A 16,867-nucleotide genomic window follows, 5' to 3' on the forward strand; every position below is an offset into this window, starting at 1 on the left:
ACAACTTTCACTATATATTTCATAATATTTATTTGCTATTTGTTTTCTTTATGTCTTTTAATTTATATATTTCATACTCATGTATAGATTATTGTAGTTAAAATTGCAGCAACATGTTTTTTTTCTTCAAAATATGGCCTCAGCCTTTACACATGACTGTGAGGATGAGCTCTTCTGTGGTGCTTGGAATTCCATAAAATTGATTTAAAAACCAATATTGCTAAATTGATAACTCAAGAAGGTGTAATTGTTAAAATAACTTATTACTTTATTTGAAAATATGAATAAATTGTAACCCTAACATTTTTTTCAAGTGTAATATATCTGTAAACGCTAGGGACACAAAAATGGACGTTTCTGTAGAATGACCCATATTTTTTAAAGCCTGCACAGCTGGTTAGGAGACCCGCTTGTGCACGTAGGAGACGCACTTCAGCACCCCCAACTTAAAACACTGTCCCTGCTTAGAAGTTGCCGCCGTAGCCTGATTGTACACACTTCACATGCATGTTTTGCATGAAGTAAAATCTTTCCTTTTGCTCCAAATGTAGTCAGTCAGCGAAGACATGTTCAGTGCCAGTTTTCAGTTTGCTCTTTTAGCTTTGCCCTGCAGCTACAAGGCTGATGTAGCTAACTGGTATTGGATGCCAGCCTATTTGCATTGTGCAAACCAACTTAGTAATGTGGGTTTCGACACTGTTCGATAATAGCAGCCACTTGAGCAAGTCTATTTGAGATTGCTTAACAAGTCAACATGGTTTGAGGCAAATGAATGATGATTTAGGCCTCTAGTTTGCATGATGCTAATAGTGAGGCAAAAGCTTCATTAAAGCTACATTAGCTTCATAGGTGCAATATGGCTCTAAAGATGGTTGGTATAGTGTAGTGGGTAACACCTTCTACACTGTAGACTGGGGTTCAATCCCCTACCTTACTCTATACCAAGAGTCCTTGCGCAAGACTCCTAACACTACCTTTGGCTACCTGTGTAAAATGATCACACTGTAAGTTGCTCTGGATAAAATTGTCTGCCAAATGATGTAAATGTAAAGATGTAAAGTTTAGACTCCAAATATGTGTCGATTGATCAACCACATTTGAGGTCAGGGGTTATTTTTTTTTATTTGATTTTGTTTTTGTCAAACTTTAAGGCCAGACATAAGTTTTCTGCTCAGTTGGAAACATAAAGTATGCTATTGTCTTTTGTCTCTGAACTCGCAAGTGGTGTTTTGGAGGGTGCAGGTGTCTGTACCTGTATGGCAGGTGGTTAAACATGTGTGTACATGTGCTGTGAGTGAGGTTTGGTGAAAAGTTGTGCTGCATTGTAAACACACCACTAGTGATGACAGGAAGCCTGCAAAACAGGTCAAGCCAAAGTGGCCCTAACCTGCATATAGCTTGGCTGCGAATGGAGGTGAGAGAGATGTAATTTGAATATAGTTATTTTTGGTACAAAAAAATATAAAGAGTAGTTAAAAATATGCCTTTCATTAATAAATTGTGTGCAAAAGTTTGGGTGCCCCTGGTCAATTTATGTTTAAGTGAAATTAACCCTCTCGCATGATTGTTACTTAAACTAAAACTGTTTCAGCATGTTTTTGTTATTTAAAATTGCGAAAAAAAATAAAATAAAAGCACTATAAAATCTCATTTTTCTCTGAAAACATAATTTTATTGAAAACAAGAATAAACAAATCCAACTTATACTTAGTAAAAATGTACGGCCCAGTATTTACAAATATTGGAAATTAACACAATTACAGTTGGTATTTTGAATGTTTGGTAATAACATAATAATAAGAATTCCTGGTCATGTGATGTCATGAAGTATTTGTCCTTTCAAAGTAAAAGACCCTTTTCCACAATTAAATAGGAAAACACAGATTTTATATTACTGCTTTTTAGTAACATTGAGATAAAGTAATTGTTGCCATATGGCAACACCATTCAGTAGAGGGTTAAGGACACACCCTCTGCAGAAAACATATTTCTGCAAAACACAGTTGCTGTTTATTTGCTGAATTTAACACAGTGGGGAAAAAACAAAACATAAAATGTGGTGCAAAAGTTATGAAATGTTTTATAATTTATAATCCATTTTTTCCAATATGTTTAACTCAGCAAATAAGCAGAAATTGTGCACTAAAATTAGTAGATAAATGGCATTATTTAAGCTTGTTCTCTATGGAGAATATGTTAACATCTGCACATGACTGTATGATCATGTTTCTGTTTTTGTCTATGTGAGCATTATACAAGTACAACATTTGAAACAAAAGTTGTCCTTTGTGTCCCCTGATACAAAATGCTGCAATATAATATTTATAATAAATGTTTTGTTCCATCCCTCAGAGAACACATTTGTGGACGGAGCATCACAGGCCACTTTAGGTCTTTTTCACAAGACAAATGCAGATGGATTAGAAAAGAGAGAGATGAACGATAAGCTATAATCATACTGGCCTGGTTTCTTTGCTCCATTGTCTTTGTCTGAGGATGTAAAGCCAAGATCAGCCACATACCAGAGCTGCTGTCAGTACCACCTAAATACATGCTACTCATATCTAACATAGCTTTAATTCTTTAATACCAGGCATGCCAAAAATTGCATCTCTAATTGATGCTTTCACTACTTTTTCATTTCTGTATGAACACTAGTATTACACAACAGTACATGCACAGGCAGTGTGTGTATAACCATAACGAATACATCAGTACATTTGGGCTAAAATTGTTTTCCATCGCAAAACCATGACTGTTACTGCTAGGCCTTGAGTCCAGGCCATAAATTTGAAAAATGGTAATTTTTACTAGCCCCTCTATAGGATTTCTAAGAATATATTTTATTTTTAGCAGAAATTGTGCTTGGCTTCAGTAAAACCATGGCAACCAGTGGTCAGCTCGAGTTCAGAGATGCCCACAGGTGATAAACGACCAGCAATTTGGGCGAGAAGAGACGAAAAGTTGCTGCCGTTGTGAACACATAGGGCCTTCAGTCCAGCTAATGAATTCCAGACCGCCGGGTGTTTCTACCAAGATAACATAGGGAAACAAGTCCTGATTGAACAATTTTCAGTTGGCTGTTTGGCTGTTTGAATAAGCATACTTCATAGAAGTGTCATAGAAGTGAAGAATGTATCAACTGTTTTAATAACTGTACTCTTTCATATAGTTTAATAACTGAATGTTATTGGATATACTGTGTTTGTATTGTCTGAGTGCGTGTGTACCAGCTCCTGAACGTCATAGATGACATCTGACGTTAATAGCTTATTAGCTGGAGGCCAGAACTGTCAGAGAGAGAGTCAGAAAGTTAATGAGGGATAAAAAAAGAAAAAAGATGACTGGAAGAAAATGCCACTGTATCAGATTCTTAGAATACTGAGGCATGTGTCAGGCATTGTGTATGTGTGTGCAGTGTAGCAGGCCAGGTGGAGTAGAGTGTGTGCATACACGCCGAATCCATGTTGAATACTGAATGTGCCCTTCGTGTGAACTGTTAGATTTAAAGAGTTTTTAATTTTACAGGAATGAGGCACAGGGTCTGTACTGATATAGTGATGTGTTGTTCATGGATGAGTCAGCTTTTATTGCTTTTTTTGACACCAGAAATAAATGGAGTATGTTAATTTATGACTCTTTTGAAGAGTTTTAAGTGGTTTAAGTGGTTAAAGTTTAGCTAGCTAGTATACATTTAGCTGCTTTTTTCCCATAATTAACTTACTCTTGCGTACTCTTAGGGGTGGGCAATATGATGATGTTTTATCATCACTGTGATAAATTACATTATGCTTTTCTCCGCATATCGTGGATATCGTCAGTACTTAAAGACTGACTAATTGCATGGTTCATTAAAGGAGTGTTTTCTGTTCTGTTTAATTGTATCTAATGAAGCCTATTTAGCGAAATGTTGAGTAAAAATGATTGATCACTTATGATAATGTTAAAAGAGACAGTGGTGCTGCTTTTTTCGGTTCCATCTTATCAAACTTACGAAAACTAGTAATTGTGATAGATACCATGTATCTTGAAAATGTCTTCAAATATCGTGATATTCAGTTTTTGCCATATCGCTACTGCTCTTTGAGCAGTTGGCTTTGATTAGGTGATTGTAGGAAGGCGACTCGCATTTTAGAGCTGTTGTTTTTTTTTGGGTAGATAAACTATTATTTTCTTGGTTTGTTACTGGACCCCTACCTGGATCTCCAGCTTTCAGCATTCCAACTCCACCCCCTTATTATCCTCAACACCTGTAGGTTGTTGTATTAATTTAGCTTTTGGTGTTTTCTTTGCTTTTGTTTTTAAAGCATAATTCTTAGCCAGGTTTTCCAAGCTTCACAATTTCTTCCAATTTTTGACTCATCTTTGATTTTTGACCTGCCTTGTTGATTGATTTGCCTGTGCTGAACCTGTCTGCCTATGCTCCATAACAACTTAATGGCATAGCCATCTTTTAATAACAAAACACATGCAATTTGTGTTTATTAGTAAATTAAATGGTATATTAAGGAGTTATTAAAATCACAATTAAAATATAAATAATATTACTAAACATGCTACTGAATGAAGAGCTGTTTGGAAGCCAAAAGAATCTGCTCTTGCTGGTGTTCTGACTCACTGAAAAGAGCCTGAATTCCCAACAGAGAATCCCTCAGAATCCCAGCACAGCAGCAGTTGTTATTACTTAGTCAACCCACAGATGTAGCATTTTATTTTTTATAAGGAAATCAGATCTAAGATAATATTACCGAAACACAAAAAGGCACGTTTCATGAGTGGAGAAGTTTGTTTCAGTTTGGCGTGTTTAGAACAGTAGGGCAGAGGGTAAAAAAGGCCTAAAATATAATTTTTGGCACCCTAGACAATCAGCTTCTATTAGTTTTGTCTGAAATTAATGTATAACATTTATTTCTTTTGTCGGAGTAGTTGCTAGGAGAGCTAACTAGGCTACTAATTACATTGCCAATGGCAATTATCGGGGTCCAAGCATCATGCGCCTTATGGAACCAGAACTTAATGGATGTAGGGTTTAAAAAGAAGCTCCTGAAAGCAAGCACAACCACTGTAAGATAAACTAGCCGTGCTACTCACTGTTGTTAACAAGGGCCACACTGAATGCTTTATTGAGATGTAGGCTATATTGAGTATTTTGATCTTCTCTGAAGCAACATTAGGATATTGTCTTTTTATCATCATGTAAATACATAAGGCAACACCCTTAACAAACAACCTACCTCATCGCTAGAAAGTGAAGTCATGACAGTGCTTGGTACTTTGGATAGGCAGGAATTGGAGGCAGATTCAAAGTAGCATACCACTGTTCTTGTAATTCATTGAGGTTGAATATCTTAAATCTCATCTTTTCAGATTTTTTCAGTTCAGTTTTATTGTAATAGGGCTTTCTATTTAGACACTGTCCCAAAGCAGCTTACCTGAAATTCGCTGGAGATCGTGAAGATCGCTGGCATGACGCTCAGTTCAATAAGATTAGAGAGCAATAAAAGTTATTTATATTGCAAATTTGGCCATTAGAAAGAACTGTGAATTTGAATGTGTGTTTTATGTGTTCATTTGGCCCCAACATTGTGAGCTTCGGGTTTAAAAAAGGCTAAAAAATACTGTAAAGCTTTTGTCTGTATAATCTTTTATCTTTTATCTTTTATCTTCAGCTGTAAAGCTGATATTGGCCGTAAAGTAATCAGAATTAGCTATAAAAACTGACTAATGCACTTTTAACTTAGATGTCTGAGCCAGTCAGGTGTGTAATACTTATATAAATAGTGTTAATGTTTCTAGTTTTGATGACTGTTAGTCATCAGTGTTATTCTAAAATGTGGGCAAATCCTTCTACGAGTAGATGGTGATATATCAGTGGGAGTGACAGCAGGCAGTATGTTTGCAGTGGATCGGAGATGTTCTAGCTGTGTTCTTGTCATGTTCCTGAGAGGTCACGTTTCACTGTGTCTCACTTATAGACACGCTGTCGAGGGGGAAAGTGCGCAACCTGATCCAGGTATGTGAGTGTGAGGCAGAAAGAGATAAAAGCAGTGTTTGAAGTGTGCACGCGAGCACGAGTAAACGCTAACTCCATCAAGCCCTGGGCCATATAGAATGAGCTTTTCTCTGCTTTATAGCACCTGCCTCAGCTTAAAAGCCTCTTCATCCACCCAGTGTCTCTCTTTGTGTGTTTAAATGGGGTTAACTGTGTGTGTGTGCCACAAGGGGATTTGTTTGAGGATCACTGTTTAGTTTCGGTGTTTTTTTTCTCCATTTGTAGGCTATTGTATTGTGTTGTATTATATTGTATTGTAATGTATTGTATAGCGATGCACAAAAATGAAAATTCTTAGCTGAAACTGAAATTCAAGGCACAATCAGCCAAAACCCAGAATAAGATAACCATAAATAAAAACTGTTTACTTAAAATAGATTTTCTACAATATTTACCGTATGTAGGCTACTGTGAGAATGTCATCCAAGGTAGTGAATTCCATTTGTTATACTCTATACTATACTTCAATCATTCATTTTTTTTCCATTTTCATTTCCAAAACTGTGGCTACAGATGCTTATAGTGCTGGCAAAAATATCATTGTTGGCACCCTAGACAACCGGCTCCCATTATTTTTTGTCTGAAATTGACGTATAACATTTATTTCTTTTGACGGAGTAGCTGCTAGGAGAGCTACACAGTCTACTAATTACATTGCTGGTGGCAATTATCGGGGTCCAAGCACTATGCGCCTTATGGAACCAGAACTTCAGGGCGTTTTTAGGATGATTTCTAATAGATGTAGCTTTTAAAAAGACATTCCTGAAAGCAAGCACAACCACTGTAAGATAAACTAGCCATGCTTTTCACTGTTGTTAACAAGGGCCACACTCAGTGCTCTATGTATTGTATAGTGATGCACACAAATGAAAATTCTTAGCCGAAACTGAAATTCAGGTCACACTCAGCCAAAACCCAAAAGAAGCTAACAATAAATGAAAACAGTTTACTTAAAATAGATTTTCTACAATAACAACAGTATATAGACTATTGTGAGAATGTCATCTAAGGCAATGAATTCCATTTGTTATGCTATATACTTTGCATTATGATTGAGTGGTTCGTATTATTTTTTTCTTCCCATTTTCGTTTCCAAAACTGTGGCTACAGACGGCCTTGTAGTGCTGGTAAGAAATTTCCCTTATTTAATTCGTTGTCACAGTCTGAGGGTCTGGTGCAGTGCTTTCTGGGTAAACCAATCCAGCTGTGTTTAGGAGCTCGTGGTATAGCATAGAAGTGTGGGCATTTACACAATGCACACATATATGATGTACGCTCCCAACTGTGCACACACATCAAAGGGCCATCTGACCCACAGTCTAACCCCTGTGACCTTTGACCTCCGGCTGAGCTCCCTGTTTTGATGAGAGTTAAAGGTCAGAGTTCACCTGCCATTTGTATAGAAAACACTGGATTTAGTCATTTATACAAAAGCTCAGACGTCCACCTGCTCGGTCGACCTCAGGCAGGCAGTAAGAGGCCAACATTTTAGATCTGAGAGTGATAGTTTACTGATAGTTTCCCTAAAAGTGGTCGATCAGCAAAGACATGTTTAGTGTCTGAGGTTTTCTTCTTTAGTTTTGCACTGAAGCTACGAGGCTAATGTAGCTAACAAGTTATGGTAGCTTATACCTCAGAAATTAGCATTGTGCACAGCTAGCATTGTGCCAACAAGCATTATTATGCCTAACAAGTGCAAAATAATAGACTTGCTTATGTGGTTTCTGAAGCTGAACGACATCCTGTTATCTATAGCGGATAAAAGTATTTAGCGTAGCCATAAAAAAACTGTTCTGTCAGTCTGGCTACAAAATGCACTAAACAACTCAAGAAAACAACGACTTAATAGCTCAGCATGATTTGAGACAAGTGTGTGACGATTCAGGCATGCAGATTGCGCAATGCTAATGCTAGTTGTTAGCTAAATTAGCCCTGTAGCTATGATGCAAAATTAAAGAAGCGTAAAACAGTAGTAGCAGCCATATTGAGGCCTGAGTTTTGTCTGCACCTTTGTCTGTTTTAGAGGCAGCAGTGTTTACTTGCAGTACAACTCTGAATATAATGTAGTATTTACAAATGCAAATACATGAGGTGTTGTCATGTTAAATTGAAGCAGCTATGAACCAATAAGTAAGCTATCCCTGCTGAAAAAACAGCACAGACCAGCATCTAAGCTGGTTTATGCTGGTCTAGTGCTGGTCTGGTGTTGGTTTAGCTGGTCAACCAGCACAGTCATGCTGGTTGACCAGCACACCAGCATCAAGAACACAACATATCACTGCTGTCGGAACAAAACCTCATATCTCCAAAATGGTAACTTTACAGGAGAAGGAAAAAACATGCTTTACTTGTAATGTAAGTCAAAGGAACCAGAATTTTTTCCAAGTCATTTTGGGCTGATTCTTTTGGTCTTTTTATCATGAAATTTACACACAGTGTAAAGGGCAACAGACACTTTTGAATTGTGTCAAAAATGAAAAACAACAAAAATGGAGATACAAGGTTTTCTTCCAAATGCATGCTGTTTTTGCTGGTGCCGTTTTTTCTAGCAGGGACGGCATAGATTACATATGTTAACAAATATATACTGGCAATTTGGGTTGTGGACTTTTTAATTTTATATATATATATATATATAATATATAATTATATATAAGTATAAAGAAAACATCCTCAGTAACATGTAGAGAAGTGAAAGCCAGTAAACTCTGTGGTCAGTGATGTCCCTAACAGGCAGTGAAACCCAGCAGAAGATTCAGTGGTGCAGTTGTTTTGCCATGAGCAGCTTTGGTGTATCCAGCCTGCTGCCTTACAAGGCCATAGAGCCGGCTTAGTTACGACCAAATCCATTTCTGACAGCAGCCTCGCAGCAGTGGCGTCTAAGGTGTGCTGCATTGTTTAAATGCTTCAGAGAGCAAAGTCTGATTAAACTGTGTGTGTGTGTGTGTGTGTGTGTGTGTGTGTGTGCGCATGTTTTCGTACATTTTCAGGACAGAAACATCCTGACTGTAAGAAAATCAGACCAGGCTGACCTACAGGGCCCAAAAAGCAGGCCTGACTTTTTAAATTTCTTTTCACAAAAGCTACAAGTACTGTTTTTTTAAAACTGGAAGGAAAAACTTTCTTCTGGTTGATGAGTTAGGGTTAGGGTTAGGTTTAAACATTTCTTTTTAGATTATATATATAATTACATACAGTGCTGTGCATAAAGAAGTGAGTATTTATCTCAGCAGTAAGTGTGTTTCTGCCTGTAAAAACACTACTGGACTTTAGAATCCATACAAATAAACATACACAAATAAAATAATTAGAACGTTTTGTTTCTAAAAAGTTCTTAACATGAGTAATACAGTTGGAAGAAGACTAGTTTGGTGCCTGAAATGTTGGTTCACAATCGAATGCAAAAGTTTGGGTGACATGAACAAAATATAATAAATAACAAATAATAATAATCAAATATAAAAGGTGCTATAGCTTTTGCAAAGGCTACATTTTAGAAGCGTGTTTTCATTTAGAAAATTAACAAAACATGTAATTTGACCAGAGGCACCCAAACCTTTTGATTGTGAACCGTCAATTCAAGGACCAAACCTTTTTTTTTTACATTGTATCAAAATCCAATGAACTAACCAGTACAAATGGCCCAGAATTAGTATATAAAATGTTGTTTTCTGGAGGCAGTCGTGGGCTGGAGGTTAGGGAACCAGCCTTGTGACCAGAAGGTCGCTGGTTCGATCCCCTGAGCCAACAGTATGTGACTGAAGTGAGCAAGACATCTAACCCCCAACTGCTCCCCGGGCGCTGCGGATAGGGCTGCCCACCGCTACTGCCCCTAGTGTGTGTTCACTAGTGTGTATATGGTGTTTCACTGCACGGATGGGTTAGATTGCGGAGGTGAAATTTCCCTGTTGTGGGACTAATAAGGGTCTCTTAATCTTACATTGAAAGTTAAGAAGGTTTTTCCAGGTTTTTAATATTACTTTTTTGGAGATAAGGGGTTTTGTTCTGCCAGCAAAATATATATATATATAATAAATGTGGGCTTTTAAAGTGAAGTTTAAACATTTAGATTTTTCAGTTTAATTTTTAAAGAAGAAAGGTTCTTCCACATTTTCATGTCAGTACCGAAACACATATTTAGTTCATATTTTGGCTACACCCATTTTAGAGCAGGAAGTGAGACTGCATCCCACATGGTGAGCAGTTAGATCCCATTGTTTTGTGTCCCAAAGTCTTAAAATCAGGGTGGAACAATAAGAATTGTCACTACCGAAACACATTTTCGGCAACTTTTTTGAGTTTTAGTGAAAAACATTATGATTTTATTTGTGTACAGCTGCTCACAGCTGTGTTTACTAGTCATGTACTGCCTAGCGCTTTTGAGTTCTGCACAAAATTAGCTAAAATTGTCACTACCGAAACACTCAGTTTCGGTGGTGTTATGATTGTTTTGTGACAAAATGGAATGTTTAATAAAATAAACAGAATTAAGGTACAGGTTGACTCCCAAGTACAAGTTAGTTAGTCTGAAATTTTTAACTGTAACCATGAACTAATCCAGTGGAATGATTCACTTAATAGACGGGACATGTATGAACTCATGACCTGACGTGTAAAAACAAACCCGTGTTGTGTTTGACAGGGTTGGAGAGATGAATGAAGACTATAATCCTAGAATTAACCGCAGGGCATGTAGTGATGAGGTTGCGTCAGTACATTAGATCTGTGCTGTTCAGTTGAGCCTGTGGCTTCTTTATACCGGGTGAACCAGGTTCACCAAACCACTCATCAAACCTGTATACTTACTCTTTTGCACTAATCGTCAGCAGTCTAGAGTTATTATTGTTTTGCTATCATTATGTTCATGTAATTGGCTTATTATATAATTAATTTTATACAACAGTTAGTTCCGCCACGCAAGCTGATTGGTTGAGAAGCGTTCTAACTGTGCTGTTATTTTGCCATAAATGCTTTGACAGCTGTAGGAGACGCTCAAGCCATTTGAACGTTTTTACTTCTTACTTTGCCACAAACAGAAAATGGACACTTTTAAGATCACATTTGACCGACAGCTGATTTGGTCAGACTCTGAAGATGAGACGACACTAAACTCCCAAACTGTCATCACCACTGAGCAGCTTTTCAGTCGGCAGCTGTGACAGACGAACAGCTAAACAACCTGGAATGAGCCAGAAATGAACCCAACACCATTCGCTAAACTAAACGGGCTGTAAGATGCTTTACAGACTGGCTGGAACAAAACAACATGAATACTGATCTGGCAAAAACTGACAAAATTGAGCTAAACTTGATATTGCGGCAGTTTTATGGCTCAGTTTGATTTGATCAGACTCTGAAGATCAGACTACACGGTTAGTGAATGGTATTGGGTTAATTTCTGGCTGATTCCAGGTTGTTTAGCTGTTCTTTTGTCACAGCTGCCGACTGAAAAGCTGCACTGTGGTGATGACAGTTTGGGAATTTAGTGTGAGGAGCTGGAGAACGAACTGCCGGCTGTGCAGCGAGTGGGCGGAGTTCGTTACTCTGACGCAGCAACAAGCTGCTTGTTAAGGAACTATAATTTGGTGAAGGAACTGCGAACATTAAAACATATTAAACGCCGCGTTCACGACCCAGTTTATTAATTTATTACTTTATTTATTTAACTGTTGTATAAAAGCAATAGAACACTTGAGGAGTGTGTTATCATGAATAACATCACGGCTATGATGTTATTTTGTGATAACACACTCCCTCTCATGTTCTTTTGCTTAAGCATAGCTTGTTATGTAATGAAATACAATTCAAATTCAGTGTTCATTCTGTATTGACGGGATTTAGTCTGCACTTCTAACTTTATTGGTTGATAGTCAATTCAAAATAAATTAAATTCATATTTCCTACTTAGAAAAACGCAACTATGGTATCAGCTCAAAGGTTAGAATCTGCACTTCATGCAGACTTGCTCTTGTTTCCATGAGCTACAGTAATAAATAAATAATGGTAAAAAGATTTGTTGATGAGGGAGGAGCTGAAATATTCCTAAATGGAAGCATGGCAGTGGGCAGTGCGGCGAGAAAGACAGAGAAAGAAAGTAGGGTAAAGGCCCTATTTTACCCAAAGGGCCCTGTTCCCCCTTCCTGCTGAAGATGGAGTTTTAGGGTTATTGCAAAATTCCTGCCGTGCCGGTGGGATCATGCGTTATAAGAGAGGGGAAAAAAAGAAAGACAGCGAGAGAGAGAGAGACAGGGAGGGAGGCTTACACGCCTTAATGAAGCAGGTCGAGTTCCTGTCCCGCTGCCAGTCAGAGTTGGCCCGTGGCCTGCTTGTCAAACAGCACTGCTCTGGATGAGTCAGAGACGCTGCACAACATGGCTCAGAACAAAGGAATGAGATTTTGTTAGCAGAGAAAACAAAGCTTAAATGAGTTCTCCAGGTCTTTCTACCTGATCTCTGTCCGCCGCGCCGGTGTAGTGGCATCAGTTACCACAGACGATGACTTTAACGCATTGCTCTGTACTTAGACAGGAACAACTCATTGACCTGAAATGTGCGTGTAATAGAGACCTTTGGGCACTTGCTGAATGTGAAGCTACAGCCTTTGCACTCTAAAGTTAGCGATGTGTTTCGAATGAAAATGACATTTCGGAGCAAAACGACATCTTTTTGGCCAAAATGACGCTGTGGTTTAAGATCGTTCAGTGGGGTGTGCGATGCTTGCTGAACGGAACTCCTGTGTCGTTTGTTCTGAGACCTCCCCCTGACTGTGACTGGTCCTAATCACTATTATGTTCTTTCTGAGACCTCCCCCTGACTGTGACTGGTCCTAATCACTATTATGTTCTTTCTGAGACCTCCCCCTGACTGTGACTGGTCCTAATCACTATTATGTTCTTTCTGAGACCTCCCCCTGACTGTGATTGGTCCCAGTCACCATTATGTTCTTTCTGAGACCTCCCCCTGACTATGACTGGTCCTAATCACCACATCATTCGTTCTGAGACCTCCTAATCACCATGTTGTTCTTTCTGAGACCTCCCCCTGACTGTGTTGGTCATAATCATTTCATTAAGTTTTCTGGTATCCAGGGCAATCAGGCAGTAGCCCACATGACTAGGCTGGCAACTTATCACTACAGATTGTTCCCTCTGGAAAACTAGTCTAAACGAATGAATTACACAGATTTGCTGCTCAATTTACAACAAATTGACTGAAATGTTATACATGGAAAATGATGGAATTCACTGATGGAATTCAGCAACTGCCGATCGACTTCTGTTACAGTTATTTTGAATCACACATTTGGAGTTCTTTTCAGTACAGGGAGAGGGACTGAATGTATTGTCCATGGTAATTAGCACTGGGTAGCGATACTGATAGCTCAGTTTCAATACCAATTCCATTCCTGGACTTTACCTACTAAAACTGTGTTTATTGAAATACTGCAGACTATTCAAGAAGCGCTGATGTAAATAACACGCCTACCATTCAGACAGCCATTCTGCAGATTTTTAAAGAAGCATGCCTAGAGATGCCAAGATGCTAAGATTGACTACTGAGGTATTGTAATTCTGTATTGACATAGAATTCAACGATAGCAGTGTTATAGCAGTTCACTTGCCACCATAAAGGTATTGAATTTCGACACCTTGCCTTACCTAGTGGTACCTGACCATACAATACACATGTGGCAGATAGAGATTAGCTGGAACATAGATGATGTACTCCTTTAAAACGTGTTGAACAAGTTACAGTAAGAAACAAGAAGATTTTCCCTGAAATACGTCATGCAGCTGATGCATAATGAGGCCTTTAGGTAGAAAATTGGCACTATGACACAGGTGCCTGGTTGTCTATGCCCAGATTAAGCCTAATTCCATACTAAAAGGGTTTTCAACAGAAAGTTCCTGATGTAGTTCCAGTTTAGTAGGCCAAGTATGAGAAAATGCTGGCTAAAGAAGCTGTCAGTGAGACATGGGTTTAGCCGTCATCACGTATCTATAAAATTTACAAATGCATAAACCTCTGACTTCATACAAGGAAGTGAACGGATACCTTATATGGGATTTCTGAAAAGGTTTTGACTGATTTCAGTTGAAGCAGCAGAAAGAAAAGGGTGACGTCTCACAATTGGAACACCGCACGTACAAACACACACACATACACACGCACACACGCACACACTTACACACACACTTGCCCTCTCAGTGTCAGACTTTTCCACAAAGTCGCTTGAGGCCACAGCTGATATCAGGAAATGAGCAAACCGCAAGGACGTTAACATTAGCCATTCTGATAACAGATGCTTATTACTCTATAAAACAATATACAGCAGATGAGAGAGGTTTGAGAGAGAGCGAGGTAGTATATGAGTGAGTGGGAGAATATTAAGGAGTAAGTGTACCTGGCAAACGGGTAGCATTTCGTTGGCCTGCGCAGAGTCTTCAGTTAAATTGGGTCCATATGTGTCCACATCTCAGAGTAACTGTCATGATCTCATTCATTCGGAATTTAAATTACATTGACAGTCATTTGGAAATTCAAAGAAAAAACATCTTAATTTCTAATAGCTATAGTTTAACTTTAATGTATTTAATGAATGCCGATTGGTCACTTCATTAGGTACACCTTGTGTCTACACTCACTGTCCATTTTATCAGCTACACTGTCCATATAGGAGCACTTTGCTGTTCTACAGTTACAGACTAGTCCGTCTGTTTCTCTGCATACTTTGTTATCCTGTTCTTCAGTGGTTGGGACCCCCACAGGACCCCCACAGAGCAGGTATTATTTGGGTGGTGGGTCATTCTCAGCAGTGATACTGACGTGGTGGTGGTGTGTTAGTGTGTGCTGTGCTGGTACGAGTGGATCAGACACAGCAGTGCTGTTGGAGTTTTGAAACACTGTGTCCACTCACTGTCCAATGAAATCAACAAAACATGTAATTTGACCGTGAGGCCCAATCTTTTGCGTTCTACTATATGCACACATACAGGAAGGCCAGTAAAGTCTACATCTCATCCTTCTCTCAGGGACTACGTAGCTGACAGTAATTATTATACAGTGATCACTGTAGCACGGAGCTAGAATAGTAGACATAACATTAAATTTACATGGGGTTCTGGGGTAATTTCCTTTTTACATGTGCTGCTCTGTGATTTTCTCTCCATATGAATTGGCCATGTTGGTATTTTTCTCCCTCCTTCCCTTAAAAAATGAAAACCAAATTAGCTACTGTCTTTGACCAAACTTAGCAATGGTCTGAAATATTTAGTCCTGGATGCACATCCCAGTTATTTTCCTGGCAGATGTTGCTTCGCATAGAGTATCCATATTAAACGCTTTCCGAATTGCAAAATCGTGGAAGAGTCTCTCTTGTATGTGCTTGGTTTGAGTGATAGAACTTAATCTCCGCCCTCTCTACACTGGGAGAGCATTGGCAGGAGGAGAAACAAAGTGAAGCCAGTCAGAAAAGTGAGATCCCAAAGAGTGACTGAAGCAGTGATTATAAAGGCAGCTTATATATATATATTTATATAAAATAATGGCAAGTCTGTCATTGAGTGCGTTTACACTCAATGATCCGCTAACTGTAGAAAGTCAGTTTTTGTCAGTAATCTGGTCAAAACATTTACATGCTCTTGAGTAATCAGATAATGGGGGAACTCCAGGTCTACATGAGTCAGGCAATAATCGGATTTCTGCTTTGCAACCAGCTAATAGACTCACAGAAGACGGCGTGACATAAACATAATGTAAAACTCAAACTTCATACCGCAGCTTATTTTTTTAAACATCGCACCACTTTACCTGAAAAATATAAACTTACATCATTTAGAAGATCAAGAATTCAAATCCTTTATTTCGTGTTTGGTTTCAGCACCTCTCTAAAAGTGTTTTGCTGCATCTCACGACATCCACCGTCTGTTCTTGCGCATGCACAGACTGAGAAATCCGAAAGAAATCAGAGTAAGAGTTCACATGCACTGAGAAATCTGATTACTGAGCTAAAATCCAGCCTCTTTATTAGATTTCTTAATCGGAGTTCTAGATCGGAGTATGGCTGTTTACATGACCATTTGAATAATCGGATAACTGCAGAAATCTGATTATGATCGGATTATTGAGTGCATGTATATGCTCTCATTGTCAGTTCCTGAAACACCTGGGTTTGTTGAAAATACAACCAAGATGCAAAATACATGGGGTCCTGGGGGTCCGACCGAGGCCCCCTAATCAACTTCTTGGACCCCCTGAATGCCTCAAAAACAAAATTCTGGTGCATCCCTGGAAATAAACTTATGACGTCATGGTAACCGTTAAAGAAAAATAGACGCTCACAATTGGTTTCTGTCTTTGGTATTCTTAACTAGATGTATCACTGCTCTGTCTCAGAGTGGCGCTGTGAAAAACTGGTTCACCCAGTCGGTTCTTTATTGCCTAGCAACTGTAACTATGCCTGAAATACCTCTGAAAAACTTTACAATATGCCGTAACATCTGAGAACTTGCGCAATTTTCTAAGAGTTTGGTGGAAAGAGAGAACTGTTACTCTTTTCTCAAACTGAAGCCAAAAGAGGAGATGAGTAAGATCTCAATGTGTGGAAGAGCGCACTGCCAGACTAGAAAAGAGCACTTCCAGAAAAAGAACTGATAAACCAAACATTTAGGTGCCGTTGAAGCATCAGCGCCGCTGTAGCGAGTAAGAAGCCAGCCAACACTGGAGTAGCCAGCTGACGTGGGACCCTTTGAATGCCAGGGGGTATTTTGCACACCAAATACAACCCACTAGAAACTTGCGGTAATTTTATTGCCA

General features: G+C 38.8%; 1 protein-coding gene across 5 annotated transcripts in view; it reads left to right on the forward strand.

Moving 5' to 3' along the window:
• vasna (vasorin a) overlaps positions 1-16,867 on the forward strand; it is a 63,153-nt gene that overhangs the window by 37,507 nt on the left and 8,779 nt on the right. The window contains exon 2 of one of the 5 annotated variants that reach the window (XM_036565084.1): positions 9,043-9,060. The exons of the other annotated variants lie outside the window; for them this stretch is intronic. The gene's annotated coding sequence lies outside the window, so the exon portion shown is untranslated. The remainder of the gene's footprint in view (positions 1-9,042; positions 9,061-16,867) is intronic. 5 annotated transcript variants of the gene reach the window in all.

Source organism: Colossoma macropomum, unplaced genomic scaffold (assembly GCF_904425465.1).
Source record: "Colossoma macropomum unplaced genomic scaffold, Colossoma_macropomum, whole genome shotgun sequence".
Lineage (NCBI taxonomy): Eukaryota > Metazoa > Chordata > Actinopteri > Characiformes > Serrasalmidae > Colossoma > Colossoma macropomum.